General features: G+C 37.3%; 1 protein-coding gene across 1 annotated transcript in view; it reads left to right on the top strand.

Moving 5' to 3' along the window:
* PRKAA2 (protein kinase AMP-activated catalytic subunit alpha 2) overlaps nt 1–12,022 on the top strand; it is a 70,006-nt gene that overhangs the window by 16,455 nt on the left and 41,529 nt on the right. The gene's annotated exons all lie outside the window — the stretch shown is intronic.

Here is a 12,022-nt window from a genome sequence, read left to right as displayed (position 1 = left end):
CATATTTATTGTTATTTAAGTTGTTTGAGATCCAATACTTTTGAATCCATACACAATACTGTAACAGGTACCTGCTAATATAATGTTACAACCACAGGTGTTTTTATTCACTTGTCTTTTTGAGTTATAAGCTTCACTATGTTGTAACTATTTAGTATACTAATTTTTAAAGTAATCTTTAAAAGACTTTAAAATGATATTCTACATTTGTATGTGTGAAATCATTCTTCAGGGATAATTATCATATTACTATATCCTTGATAAGTATCTTTTTTGTTGTTACTGATTCCATCAGAAGTTTTCTCCCATGTAGTAAAGATTGATACATTTGTTAGGCAAGTGTGTCTTACATATAGTCATTTGTTGTTCAAAATAATTTAGAAAGTGCCTTCTTAAGATGAAAGTGTCTTCTTAAGATGAAAGATTTATGAGAACTTGAATTTAGGAAGAATCTCTTTTTTTCTGCAGTTTAACTTTTGATTAAAAAGGAAACATCAGATTATATTTGGGACTATATATCTTTGAGAAAAAGATATGACAGCACTTCAAAAATTCATGGAAAATTGGAATTAAAAGATAAAAATAAAATATAAACATTTTTAATTTTAATTTCAATTTTTTAATTAAATGGAGATGATTTTTTAAAAAAAATTAAATACAGACGAGGTCTCACTATGTTGCCTAGGCTCGTCTCAAACTCCTGAGCTCATGTGATCCTCCTGCCTTGGCCTCCCAAAGTGCTAGGATTGATTGCAGGCATGAGCCACCATGCCCGGCCAACTTTATTTTTTAGCATAAATGCCATCAAGGTCAAGATACTTTTGTAAGCAATGATAGCAGCCATTTAGTCCATTCCTAAAGAATTTACAGTCCTCAGAGTTTAACCATGTCAGTGCATTTTTTTTTACATGAGTAACTAAAAGAAAATGGGTTTGTTTTAAAGGTGTGTGTGTGTTTTTTTTTAATATTAGGAAACAAAGTCAGAAGGAGCCACATCAGAACTATAAGTTGGATGCCTAATGATTTTCCTTGAAAATTCATGCAAATTGCCCTTGTTTGATGAGAGGAATGAGCAGGAGCATTGTCATGGGAGTTTTTCTGCTGAAGTTTTGGCTAACTTTCCCAAAACACTCTAATAATCAGATGTTGTTGTTCCTTGGCCCTCCAGAAAGTCAATAAACAAAATGCCTGAAGATCCCAAAAAACTGTTGCCATGAACTCTGCTCTGTTTTTTGTTTGTTTGTTGTTTTTTAAGAGACAAGGTCTTTGTGTCACCGAGGCTGGAGGGCAGTGGCGCAATCATAGCTCACTGCAGCCTGGAACTCAAGTGATCCTCTTGTCTCAGCCCCCTGAGTAGCTGAGACTGTAGGCCTGTGCCACCACACTTGGGTCATTTTAAACAATATTTTTGAAGAGACGGGGTCTTGCTATGTTGCCAGGCTGGTCTCGTCCTCCTGGGCTCAAGCGATCCTCTCGCCCCTGTTTCCCAAAGTGTTGGGATTCACAGGTGTGAGCCACTGCGCCTAGCCCACCTTTGCTCTTCACCAGTCCACTGTGCTTTAACTGGACCACTTCCACCTCTTGGTAGCCATTGTCTGGACTGTGCTTTGTCTTCAGGATCATATTGGAAAAGCCATGTTTCATTTCCTATTACAACTCTTCGAAGAAATGCTTCAGGATATTGAAACTACCTATTTAAAATTTCCATTGAGAGCTCTGCTCTTGTCTGCAGCTGATCTGAGTGCAACAGTTTTGACACCCATTGAGTGGAATGTTTGCTCAACTTTAACTTTTTAGGCAGAGTTGTGTCAAACTAAATCGATTGACATGCCTATGATGTCGGCTATCATTTCTGCCTGTCCTTTTCAATTAAGGCATGAACAATATTAATTTTTTTTCTTACAAATCTGTGAGGGTGGTCTGCTGCTATGGGCTTCATCTTCAAAATCATCTTGTCAGCCAAGCATGGTGGCTAACCCCTATAATCCCAGTACTTTAAGAGGCAGAGGTAGGAAGATCGCTTGAGCCCCGGAGTTTGAGACCAGCTTTGGCAACATAGCAAGACCCTGTCTCTACAAAAAATAAAAAATTAGCTGAGCATAGTGGTGCACGCCTATGGTTACAGTTTCTCTGGAGGCTGAGGTGGGAGAATCACTTGACACAGAAGGTCAGGGTTGCAGGGAGCAGTGATTGCATCACTGCCTTCCAGCCTGGGCAACAGAGTGAGACCCTGCCTCAACACAAAACAAAAAACTCTTCTTGTCCCTTCTTAAAACAAATTACCTATTTGTAAACTGCTGATTTCTTTGAGTCGTTGTTCCCATAAACTTTTCATAAGGCCTCAATGATTTCACCATACTTCCATTAATGCTTTGATATAAATTTGATGTTTGTTTTTGCTTTAACATTAGCAGAATTCATGTTGCTTTAGTAGGGACTCTTTTCAAACTGTTGCTTATCCTTCTTAGTGCCTCAAACTAGATCCTGTTCAGACATGTAATAGTTTATTTTGGTACAAAAGTTTTTTGATATCCATGCATAGTTTTTTCATAATATGCATTTCCATGAATTTTTTGAATTTTTAAAATATTTTTCTTTTTAGTTCAGATGTTGTTTCAGGTCTAATATTTACTTGTTTATATTTAATAAGTTATTTTTAACTTTAAAAATATTTTGATCTTTTTTTACATGCATGTTTGTGTGTGTAGTTTCTGGTGTATTTTTAACAGTAGCAATAGGACTGTTCAGGACTCTTAGGAAATGCAAAGAGAGCAAATTTTTTTCCCCTTGAGACTTGCTTTGGAGAACAAGGTATAGCTTTGAATCACAGCTCCAAAATTGATTGCTTATATGCAATTTGGTTAAGTGTCTTAAACTCTGCGAGCCTGGGTTTTCTCTTTTACAAGAACTCTTGTAGAATTTAAATTAAAAAATATATAAAGTGCTTAATGCATTTATATACATAGAAACACATGTATGCATAAGTATATGTGTATACACACACACACACACACACACACATATGTATACATACATACAAACAGCCTGCTAAGTATGAGGCACGCATTACCATTATTATTAGCTGCCTTTCAGAATTACCTATTTTGTATTGATATCATAACTACCTTTCCTCAATTGCTTTATCTTTTAGGCCCCAGAATTGTGTGGTCTTTCCTGCCTTGGATACCCACTCTAGCTAGTTCCTATCTTTTTTTTTTTTTTGAGACAGCGTCCAAAAAAAATCCAGGCCAGAGTACAGTGACACTGTCTTGGCTCACTGCAACCTCCGCCTCCCTGGTTCAAACGATTCTCCTGCCTCAGCCTTGTGAGTAGCTGGGATTACAGGTGCCCACCGCCACACCCAGCTAGTTTTTGTATTTTTAGTAGAGACAGGGTTTCACCATGTTTGCCATGCTGGTCTCAAACTCCTGACCTCAAGTGATCTGCCCATCTTGGCCTCCCAAAGTGCTGGGATTACAGGCTTGAGCCACCGCACCCGGCCTAGCTAGTACCTTTCTAAAGTACAATGTACGAGTATTTTTCTTTCCATTTCTTAGATCTTTGCTACCTAAAGTTTAAGTACATAGATTAGCAGCATTGAAAGCTTCTTATAAATACCTCAAAGCACTTGAGCACTTTTAATTTAAGCATTTCTGTTGGTTATAATACTTGGGAGTGAAATCACTGAGTCATAGAGTATATATATGTTCAGTTTTGGTAGTTATGCATTTTGCATCAATTTATTGTTTTCCCAAGTGTTTGCACTAATTTACATTCCCTCCAGCAACATATAAAAGTTCCAGTTGCTCTATTTCTTGACTAATACATGGCATTGTCTGTCTTTTTTATTGTGCTATTCTGGTGGGTGTATTATGGTATTGTATTGCATTGTGGTCTTAATTTACTTTTCTCTGATGACCCATGATATTGAGCACCTTTTCATGTTTATTGACTATCTAGATCTCCTCTTTTCTAAATCTGTTTTCCTGTGAGACATGTACCTTCTTTCGTAATGCCCAGACCTTGAGTAAATTGTAGTTCTGGTGCTGATGGTTATTATTTTTTCTTCTGATTCTTTTCCATATTTAGAAGCTTCTGGAATGCAGTACTACATAGGATTCTTTAGGACTTGGAATATATACATAATAACTCTCTTTTGATAGGTGTTTGTTGGTTTGCTCAGATATGAGAGTGATTAGCACACCAAACTTACATACACCTCATATTCTAAAGCAGCAATACTAGTAGATTGTGAAGCCTGTATCGTATATTCATGCGCCCCAAGTATTAGAGTTAGTCATGCATTTTTTTCCATACAGTAAATAAATAGTTACTGAGTGTTAGTTATGTGTTAAGTACTGTGCCAGATGCCAAGGATCAATGATAAATGAGACACAGAACCTGTTCTGAAGGAGCTAGCCACCGTAAAGGAGATCAGTAACAACAACAGCAAAGTAGGTAATTACAGCACTTGATGTTAAGAGCCACCAGGAAGAGGAGCTGTGGGATTACATTAGAACATCACTTAATCAGACTGTTGAGTTGGTGGAATTAGTTGGGGAATGGGGTGCTAGTTAGGGAATGCTTACTGAAAGACGGTACTTCATTTGAAAGACAAATGAGACATAGACATGTGATGCATTGGAGATTTGGTGAATGGGAATTTAAATAGTTCACATATTTAATGGCATTTATTTATTCCATTGAATGCAGTTCAACTGAAATTTGCTGAATGCTTATCATAAACTGGGCATGTGTTGGCTCTGAAAATGAGAGAAAGCACAGTCCTTATGGGAAGTTCCAAATAGTTCTAAATGACTGAAGTATAACATTTGAGGTGAGGGAATAGTGAATGATGGTACAGGAAAGACAGGCAGAGACACATATATGTATTATATAAATACTATATGTATACCTATAGCACTATATGAAGTCCTTTAATATTCAACCATTCTGATTACCTTCTTACTCCAATTTTCCAATTAGGTGCATAACATGCTGTGAGTGTAGAATGGGTTTCAGCTTCCCAATATCAGTGGAGCCTCCATTCTATATGGTACCATAATTTGTCCTGACTACCAGAGCTTCTGTCCAACACCATCATACAAAATTCTTGAATCTTCCCCTTGCTTTTCATTTCAGTCAGCTTGCCTTACCTGTAATTACAGGGTATACAGAAGACTAATCTTTCTTACTACTAAAGTATTTCATAACATATGGACACTTTGGTCAAAAGCAATTAGTGGAAAGAGAAGTGTTTCTAATTCAGGGTCTACAGAAAATAAGATAGTGGAGCTGGCTAGGACTGATACACATGCCTTCCATCAGAACCAAAACTTATCTATGCTCGTTCCTCATTTCATTCATTCTTGCCCCCAATGTTTTTTTCCCCCACTTCTTAAACTTAGGGCCAATTTAAAGGTCTGGCCTTCAGACTGTTTAGGGTCGTGAGGGGAACATTGTAACTGGTAGCCAAAAATGCCACTCCAACTGGAAGGCTATATCTCTAGCATCTAAACTTGGAATTCTAAGTGTCACTTCTCCCAAACCCAAATTATTATTACATATGGTGTGTATTAATAAATTCTATAATACCTTTAATATGATAGCATTATTTTATATATTATGAGTTAAATCTTTCATTGGGTAACCACAGATTGCATTATAGTGTAATCATTAGGAACATAGGCTTTAGAATCAGATAGATCTGGATTTAAATACTGATTTTGTCCATTACTAGTCAGTTTGAATTTCTCTAAGTCTTAGTTTCCACATCTATAAAATTTCCTCATACAGTCATTAAAAGCTTAAATGAAACAATGTATATAAAATGTTAAACATGTATATATACATATAGATACACACCTGCTAAGGTATCCCTCACAGATTTGTGAGAAAGAATAATTAACTGTCATTGAATAACCCCTGCTACAAATCTGGATTATAAATTGACTTCTGTAGACACCCTGAAGGATGATGTCCATTTCTTGATAGTCTCTCTTGTGCCTTCACTTGGAGACCCTCCTGAAGGACTTAGTGCACATTTTCTTTTTAGTCTAAATTTTAAGTCAGACCACCCCAAATATGTCCCAAAAGTTCTAAGAAACTTTTTAAGCTATGGTAATACAATGGTAGGCTTGATTTTATTTATTTAGATAAAATACGATGATAGACTTGATTTTACTTATTATATAGACTAATAACTTCCTGGGAGCACTATGATTGCCACACTTCCAAAGAGAAGAAAAACTTTTCAAGCACCAAAAAGGTAGCTTAAAAACAAATTTTGTATACCAGTCAGGGACTCTTTAGAGTGCACTCATAGGTGGGAATTGAACAATGAGATCACATGGACACAGGAAGGGGAACATCACACTCTGGGGACTGTTGTGGGGTGGGGGGAGGGGGGAGGGATAGCATTGGGAGATATACCTAATGCTAGATGACGAGTTAGTGGGTGCAGCACACCAGCATGGCACATGTATACATATGTAACAAACCTGCACATTGTTCACATGTACCCTAAAACTTAAAGTATAATAATAAAAAAAAAAAGAAATACCACCTTCAGCACCTTGTCCAGTGGAGCATGTGAAATTAAGTACTTAGATTCTTTTTGTGGACTGAAACTTCATTTTCTTTGAGCTAGTTCAAATTATTATGCAGCATTTCCATAGCCTTTACATTTTGGCAACTCTTTTCTTTGATCCTAGCAGAAACATAGGTTATAATTTAGGCCCCAAATAATTATTTTTTAATTGTTCCTTTTGTTTTATTAGATATGATAATATCCTAAACTATATAATATATTAAAATAGAATGAGGATGTATCTGATATGAATTACTATGGGATGATGTACAGATACAGAAGTGTTCCAAACTATGCCTTATGAAACTGTAGTGTCTTGCCTGTGGTAAAAAATGCTGGACTTCATATGGGAATGATATTGGAAATTTGAAAACTTTTAATCTTTGTGTAAAACAATTGTGTATTTATACCTGTATAACACAGCTGTGTGAAGTTCTGTGTCTTGTATATAAAGAAAAATGTGTCAAAACTGAAAAGCATCCAGAAAGTGGCAACCAAAATCGTCAAGAGGCAGGAGTGGCTTAAAAGCTTTATACCCTTCAATGTGGAATGATCCTCAGGGATATCATTAGGAAAGTCTTAGAGTTGGAAGGGGAATTAGCCTTGATCTACTCCAACCTGTTATTTAATGCAGTAATTTATCTTATGATAATCCTGATAAATGGCTGAGCTTCCTCTGTTTGAATACTGGATGATGCATTAAGAGTGCTGATTTTGGCTGGGCACGGTGGCTCATGCCTGTAATGCCAGCACTTTGGGAGGCTAAGGCAGGCAGATCACCTGAGGTCAGGAGTTCCAGACCAGCCTGGCCAACATGGTGAAATCCTGTCTCTATTAAAAATACAAAAATTAGCCAAGTGTGGTAGTGCGTGCCTGTAATTCCAGCTACTTGGGAGGCTGAGGCAGGAGAATCACTTGAACCCGGGAGGCAGAGGTTGCAGTGAACTGAGATCGTACCACTGTACTCCAGCCTGGGTGACAGACTGTCTCAGAAAAAAAAAAAAAAAAAAAAAGTGCTGATTTTGGGGACATGCTGCTTGGGTTTAAATCCCAGCCCTGCCTACTGGGATCTACCATGGTCACTCACCTACTAGTTGAGTGACCACAGGCAAATTCTTAACCTCTCTGCAAATTTTTACCCAGCCCCATTTCCTGGCTTATTATTGCCAGCATCTGTGTTCCTGACAATAGGCGAAGACACAAGGGATCTAGCCTCTGACCCCATCCCATCTAGCATTGAGAGATGAACTGAGAATCAAGTAAATGTTTGCATTATACATCTGGTGGAAAAAAAGTATATTCAGCATATAGTAGTTACCTTAAAAAATGAAATTTTCAGTATAGACCAGAGTGGTGAAAAGCAAGTTTAGGGGAGGCTTCATGGATCAGACAAGTCTGTTAGTTGAAGGAGAGTCTATTGACAGTTCCCAGTTCTGCCTTCTGGAACAACATAAATCAGTTTAATTCCTTCTGTGTGACAATTCTTCACCTTATCAAAAGTAAAATATAAAAGGCATAGTTCGGGTGAGTGTGGATTTTTCCCCTCTTAAAATTCCATAGCTTTAGAGAGTGTTTTGTGTATTTTGGCTAAAATTTAGGAAAAACAAAATGAACCACTAATGGGTGATAATTTTGTAGAGCTCTTTAACTTTTTAATCCAAAAAATTGTGTGGACTATAAATTAAAATTTGTTTCCATCAACTCATATATGGTTACTCAGCAAAATTGGAAATTTGAACTAGATTCCAAACCTTTTGAGTTTTAAAATATTCTAAATAGTGTATTATTTAGATTCAGCTTTGAGTGACAGAAATATCCAAAATAAGAATGGCTTAAACAAATAGCAGTATTTTGCTGTCTTGTAAAAGTCTGAGCAGGTGATGTAGACTGTTGTTATGTCTGATGGTGTAAAAAATATGGTTTTCTCTTTCCTATTGCTCTCCCCTTCTTAAGTCTGGTCTTGAGGTGCAAAATGGTGGTGGCTTTGATAATTCTAGGCTTCAGGATGAAGGAAGGGATGAGGAAGAAGTTGCCAGGGACATTTCTGCTTTATATCTCATTGGCTGGAACATACTCATGTGGCCACATCTATTAATAGTTACAAGAGAGGCTAAGATGCAGGCTGTACGCTGGGTAGCCATGTACTCAGTTGTAATTTGGGAGTTTCATGTATGGGAGAAAGAAGGATGCAGAAGATATTGGGGGACAACCAGCAGTGTAATGTAATTAGTATAGCTACTTACTTGAGTAGGCCTTCATTAAATCATTGTTCAACAGATGAATGTTCCTAATTGCTCCTGTCAAAGTAGGTATTGATCTGGATATTTATGTATATACATGATAAATTATGGCAAGATTATTTATTATTGGTGTTTTTATAATTTTATTTCTCATCTACTCTTTACGAATATGGTATATCTGACAGTCTTCAGGCAGATGTAATACTGTACAAGATTTATTTCAGTTTATTTATTGCTGTCTCCCCACCCCCCAAAACTTGGAGGCGTATTAAAAAATCTCTTCTCATGTGTCTATGATCAACGTTTCTTGCATATGCTCGGCAAATGTTTTGAGATTGAGTGAATGAATGGTAATAAAACTTTGAGGCATCCAAGCCTTTTCTTTTAATTTCTTTTGTTTCGATTTACACAAACAAAAGTTTATATCTGTAATATACATAGAAGAAATTCTTGACCTTAAATCTGTATTTATTACAAGATTTTCAGGAACATTCATTCAGCTTTCAGGTGGAATGTGGTTAGGTTTGGATTTAATTATGGTTAAGTACCAATTATGACGTTATTAGGCAAAAAAGGCTAAATCCCCATTGTAGGGATTTCAGTGCTAGTTATTTCATTGAGGCTATTGGGGATTTAAGGAGAGAGACGTATTTGTTAGACCAGCCTGGCAAGGTGTTTGGGTCTTATAAAATTCCCAAAGATGAGTAATAAACTACCCAGGTATCAAGAAACCAACTTATTTTAATTGAATAGAAAGTTCCTAGAAATCGGTAAGGTTTTTCTGGAGTCCTAGAAACATATTTTGAAATGTTAGCAAGTTATATTGCTTGAACTTGATATGTCTCACTTTGTTTGTTTTATATGCTGAGAAAGTAACTTTCAAGCTTCATTAAATTTTTTGACATAATTTACAGTTTGCAAAAGTTATTAAGATAAAAATAATCTCCAGCAACAGAAACTCAGTTCTTCCTAAGTCATCACATTACATGTTTGGAGTACTCTGACTGAGGGTATTACTCTGTGGCAGTTATGCTGGCTCTGAAGTCAGACAGCCCAGGTCAGATGTTATGCCATCACTTACTGTGTGACCTCGGGTGACTTATTTAGCTCCTCTGTGCCTCAGGTTTCTCATCTATACACTGGAGGGTAATAATACTTCATAGAGTTGAGAGAGCAGGGAAGCTAGCACTTAGAATAAAGCTTAGTACATAATAAACAATAAATGTCATTAATGGTCACTTTTGTCATCGTTATTAATGTTTTTCTCAAAACGAGTTAAAATATGACTCCAAGAAATATTTAGGAGATTATGTCAGTTGACTTTTTCATTTGTAGCATATATGCTATGTGCTACCAAGTGAAATAGAAGACACAAGATTGGTGAAGAAGAGGAGGAGAATGCTGAATGTGGTTTTTTTGTTTCTGTTTTTCATTTTTTTAGAGACAGGGTCTCACTCTGTCACCCACGCTGTATTGCAGTGGCACCATCTTGGGTTACTACAACCTCCGCCTCCCAGGCTCAAGGGATGCTCCTTCCTCACCCTCCTAAGTAGCTGGGACTATAGACATGTGCCACCACACCCAGCTAATTTTTTATTTTTAGTAGAGATGGGGTTTTGCCATGTTGCCCAGGCTGCTCTTAAACTCCTGGGCTCAAGTGAACCACTTGCCTCAGCCTCCCAAAGTGCTGGGATTACAGGCATGAGCTGTCATGCTTGGCCCTTGAATTTAGTTTTGAATGCGTTGAACTTGAGTTGTTTGTGGGATATTGATCTTGAAATATGAATTTAAAGGAGGGACAGAGGTCACTGGCATATGGGTGATAATTAAAACTATGGGAGATGAATGACATAACATAAGGGTCTACCTTGGGCCTAGGTTTGAAACCTGGGGATACTAACCTTCAAAGAACAGGCAGAGGACATAAAGGAAACCATCTGAGAGTTAGTAGGAGAAACAGGAGAGAGAAATACCACCAAAAAGAGGTATGGTGTCTGATGAAATAGAGATTATAGTAATCTGAGAACTGGAAAGTATCCATGGCTTGTTAATTAATGGGTATTTTGTGACCGTTTGGTATCCGTAGAGTGGAGGTGGAAACCAGATAGCTGTGAATTTAGGGATGGTGATAAGGGAGGAAAAGAAGGCAATAAATGTAACTACTGTAACTACTCTTGAGAAATTTTAATGAGACAAGTTGGAAACTAGAGGAAGATACAGGATCAATGGAAAAGTTTTGGAGGGTATATGATTTGGATAGGCTTAAGAGAAATAGCCATTAGAAAAGGAAAAAGGTTGAATATGAAGAGAGTGTAGAAAAGATGGGTTCAAGGCCAAAGTTGATGAGACTGGCTTTGAATAGGAGGAGGGATGTGGACAGAAGTAAGCCTTTAAGATAGAGGAAATTGGGGTTCACCTGTAATCCCTGCACTTTGGGAGGCTGAGGCAGGAGGATCACTTGAGCCCAGGAGTTCAGGACCAGCCTGAGCAACATGGTGAGACCCCACCTCTATAAAGATTTAAAGAAAAATTAGCTGGGGATGCTGGCACATTCTTGTAGTGCCAGCTACTGGGAGGCTGAGTCAGAAGGATCACTTGAGCCCAGGAAGTTGAGGCTGCAGTGAGCTATGTTCACAGCACTGCATTCCAGCCTGGATAACAAAACAATACCCTGTCTCAAAATAAATAAATGAAAAGATAGGGAAAGTCACTCCAAATGACTTCCATGTTCTCTAAAGAAATAAAAAGGGTGTTTGTCACTGAAAGGAGGGTTAGATAGATGTTTTGAGGAGAATAGTGAAAGATTAGATTAGAATTGAGGAAAATGGGAGAGGTAGCTGACAAATTTGTTCCTCGACTGAGGGATTTTTCACCTGAACAGTATTTAAAGATACCATTGTTAGTGTGGATGCCATGAATGTGTTATATGAAAAAACAGAATGACTATATTTATCATAGAATATATTGATTTAGCACCTCTGTGTACAAAGCACTGTGCGCATATACTTCCTGAGAGATTCAGATGAGCACTGGTCATCTTGTCCAAGGAGAGTATGAGCTAATAGCTCAGGTCATGTGATTTGTCACAAATGCAAATGTTTATAAAAGATTAAAAATGGTAAATGACATATGAGTTTTATAAACATTCTAAAACAGTTTGAAAGAGATAGAGATTCCATCAAATGGGGGAAAA

Source organism: Pan paniscus, chromosome 1 (assembly GCF_029289425.2).
Source record: "Pan paniscus chromosome 1, NHGRI_mPanPan1-v2.0_pri, whole genome shotgun sequence".
NCBI classification, from domain to species: domain Eukaryota; kingdom Metazoa; phylum Chordata; class Mammalia; order Primates; family Hominidae; genus Pan; species Pan paniscus.
The sequence above is the reverse complement of the archived record's forward strand: the minus strand, read 5'-3'. Positions and strand labels throughout refer to the sequence as shown.